General features: G+C 35.3%; 1 pseudogene; it reads right to left on the reverse strand.

The window, feature by feature from the left end:
- Window positions 1-1,325: 1,325 nt before the first annotated feature.
- Window positions 1,326-4,244, reverse strand: part of LOC107555793 (uncharacterized) — a 32,293-nt pseudogene continuing 29,374 nt past the window's right edge.

Below are 4,244 nucleotides of genomic sequence, written 5' to 3' on the forward strand. Positions count from 1 at the left end.
TGAAGGATTTTACATGGATTAGAACATAAGTCAAGTATAAAGCCATGTTAGGCTACATAATGAATAATAGTTATGCAAACAAATGTTACAAATATAGCAAAAATGGAAACATTTGGATTCTTGTGGTATGAGACAGGCTCGTGAGCCCAGTGCCGTTTCAGTTTTGCTTGACAGTTGTATGCTGTTTATAATGAATGCCACTATACACTGTAAAAAGTAATACCTAGATCTAACTTCTAAAAAGTGAGGCAAGTGGCTGCATTGGATGTTTTAAGTTGAGTCAACTTGCAGTCTTTTTTAAGTATAATAAACACTGTAACATTACTTAATACAAACGCAACAAAATCAAGTTGAGTTCACTAATAGTACTAGTATTACTCAGTTAGATAAACCTACTTTCCTTGGTACAGGTAACGTATTTATGGGTTGCTACAAGTAACCTGTACTCATTTTAATTAGGTTTTATGAACTTTATGTTCTTAGTAAAATTAACCTAATCATATGTGAATAAACATTTTAATTGAGTCCTGGCTATAACCTCAGAAAATAAATCTAAATGTCTATATTCTAAGCACTACAGTGATTAACTTTACATAAACAGACTTTGTCAATAACAATTACAAATTCAATTGAAGAAGAAAAACATGAGAAGATAGATTGAAGACAATAACATTTATTCAATGTCAACCAGTGTCACTTTTAACAGTGACTACATAAATGTGGCTGCACATGTACACAATAATATAAAACACACACCGTATAAGTGTATTTTCAACCTGTTCTGAACAGTAAAGTTATATATCCAAACTGCCCAATCTGCAATGTTTGGATAAAGGTAAATGTGAGCCATAACATCACATTGTATCACACTGGAACTGCAATGTCAAAAATGATTACAGTATTTCTATATTTTGAACAACTATTATTTTAAGAACTCCCAAATTGTGCACACAACACTGTTTAGTATATACCTCATGAGGTAATGATCGGCACAGAACACAGTCCAAAGTTCACATTAATTAAGGCACTAAACAATTAACACAAACGGAAAATAACCATGGAAATTATATTACCTGAGCAACTTGTACCTGTCAAATGAGTCTTAAGGTCAAAAACAAACAAAAAAAGAAAATCTGTAAGACTAGTTATTTTAAATCAAAATAGTAGTAAAATTCAGAGACAAATATTTATATCACCCTGAAGATTATCAAATGATCTGATTATGTTACAGTACGTTTAAGTTGGTATTTGGTAAACTCACCTGCCAAAGTGATTGCATTTTTTCAAATGATGGCAAACAATGCCAGATGCCATTGAGAAATCATCTAAGACAACTTGGTGAGGAGATTTGCATACTTGGATGATGGTTTAGGACGCATGGGGTCCAATCCCACAAAGAGCCTCTGATATATCTCAAAAGTATACACCAGTTTTGAGGGATACTTGATGAGAGGGCATAGGTAAGTCCAAACAGGAGGCAGCATGCTTTCGACAGGTTTGGCACACCTCTGACCACGGGCTGTCCTTCTATGATAATCCCAATTGTGTCAGGCTGATGGCACATGTACATTTTCAGTGGGCAACTGCCAAGCTCAGCGTGCACCTCTGTTTCATCACGACTCTATTGGTGGAGACAAAAAAAGAATCAAGAGTTTGGTCAGACAAACAGGTAATGAGATGAATATAGCAGACAGGTAGGAGACAGATAAGACACAAAGTCAAAATTGTACTTTTGTTGCTAAAGGTGGTGGATACTAGACGGATACTGTGACTAGAGCATGTGACCAGAGTGAAGTCAACCATGACAATGCCATAGATTGTTGGTACTAAACTATCATGATCTACTGTAGCATGAGTGTTGTCTTTTTCTGGTTCAAAGGATGCATTACAATAAAACAATGCAATTGTCCTTGCCTGTACCTGATTGGCCATCACATTACTGTATGTTAAGCTACAGAGTTTAAATATCTTTCAAGAGCAAACATAATTACCCCATATCATCACAATATTAATACATACAGACAGAAAAATAGACAAGTAGCTTTAAACCCAATACATACATGGTGGACACTGAAGAGGTCTTCCTGTCTCTCCCCCATGTACTCAATCAGGCATCTCAGGACCACTTCTCTCCTTTTCTTCACAGAGGCAGATGGATCCTGTCAAAAAGTAAAATCTGATCAAAATTCACAGCCTGATGACAGTAGCACAAACCACAGAACCTCTGTATTTCAACCATTCAATTGCTGTAAAAGGTCCTACTATACATACACCATTGTACTACAAGCTCTCACACTATCACCAGCATCTCAGAAAAAAAAACATATGTGCATGTTCTTTACTCAAAAAAGTCAAGGGGGACAGTTCACAAAATTGAGATTTAACTGTCCAAGTAGGCTGTGTTCATCAATATGAATCAAGCTTCTATTAGTACATTGTCTATTTCTCACCTCAAATGCTTTCTTAAACATGTTTTAGTTGAACTTTTATGTGTAAAGAGACTGCTTAGGAGCAAGGCACACTCTTGGAAAATGGTGACGAGGGAATTGCATCACTTACACACTTACATACATATGCAGCCAGCATGTCTATTAACAAAAAGAACAGTCCTGGAGTACACAGAGGAAGTGTAACTTCACTGAATGTTCGGGCATACATTTTCACACTAGATCATAAAAATAGCAAGGTCATGTTAACTCACTGTCCCCAACCTTTTGGCTAACTATCCCCTTAAACTATGGTACTCTTAGAACAGTTCCTTACATGTAGTTGTCCTTTAAAGAATGAGAGGGGGGGTTCTGACAGTGTAGGGTGTTATGATCAGTCTCTGGGTAGTATGAATGTGCTCACCATGTATCATAACAACTGTTAATGTTCTGTATCACGTATCTTGTCAGTGTCTGTGCTTGCTTGGCCATTTGTTCTGGAAAAAAATAATGAAAGTGTGCTCAAGCACCAGCAGAAAACAGTGTAAAGAAATACTCTTTGAGAGAAGCAGTCTTTATCAGTGGAAGTTAAAAGCAGCTTGTGAGTGCATTAACTTGTCTCATTAGTGTTTAGTGCAGTTGTCGTTGCTAGGAAATGCTTGTTTTGTTTACTGTGTGGAGACGTGCTGATATCGCGTTTGGTCTCATTCTGTATCGCGTATCTTGTCAGTGTCTGCGCTTGCTTGGCCATTTGTTGTGGAAAAAATAAGGAAAGTTTGTTCAAGCGCCAGCAGAAAACAGTGTAAAAAAATATTCTTTGAGAGAAGCAGTCTTTATCAGCGGAAGTTAAAAGCAGCTCGTAAGTGTATTTACTTGTCTCATTAGTGTTTAGTGCAGTTGTCGTTGCGAGGAAACGCTTGTTTTGTTTACTGTGTGAAGACGTGCTGATATTGCGTTTGGTCTTGTTCTGTATCGCGTATCTTGTCAGTGTCTGCGCTTGCTTGGCCATTTGGTGTGGAAAAAAAATAAGGAAAGTGTGTCCAGCTGAATTAATTTAATATTTTGTTAGACAGGTATAAAAAAGCTTAGTTTACCGCGGCAGCGGTCGCGTGACGGCCTCCTCGTGTGAAGACCGAAGAGTGTAAAGACCACCGACTCTACCGTGCAACTCCACCAGGCAGGAACACTGGCAAAGGATAAGTATCGCTTTTTTATTTCTCCTCTTTCCTACTACTTGTTTCACTTCTGTTTCAGTTTTTATAACCATTTCATACTATGTGTAAGTAAGTTGTTGTTTTTTAGCATGTAAGTTTGGCAGTGTTATTTTTTAGGATTACTGATAAACTGCTGTCATTTGATTTGTATTATTTGTATTTGTTATTTATTTTAATTTTAGTTAAATTATGTGTACATTTTTTTATGTCTGTTTAGGTCTTTTATTAAGTTTTAGTTTTATTTCATTTGAGTTATTTTAATACTTCAACAAACTAAATGGAAAGGAAATAATATATATATTGAATATATAAATGTGTATGTATATATATATATATATGTGTGTACCATGTGTGTATGGTTGTACATACACATATGTAGTTGTTTATTTTTGGTGTTTGGCTTAGTGTTATGTTAGAATCATTATTATAATCTTATACCTTTTGTTCTTTAATATTTAAGTGTTTTTAGCTTTATTTTTTTGTTTTTCATTTATATGTTAAGTTTTGAAATTGTGTTGTATGCATTTGTCATTTTTATTTAATCTCTTTATTTTTAAAATGTGTATAGGTAGTATTTATAAAGTTTTAGCTTTTAGTTTTGGAT

Source organism: Sinocyclocheilus grahami, unplaced genomic scaffold (assembly GCF_001515645.1).
Source record: "Sinocyclocheilus grahami isolate Dianchi unplaced genomic scaffold, SAMN03320097.WGS_v1.1 scaffold545.1, whole genome shotgun sequence".
NCBI lineage: Eukaryota > Metazoa > Chordata > Actinopteri > Cypriniformes > Cyprinidae > Sinocyclocheilus > Sinocyclocheilus grahami.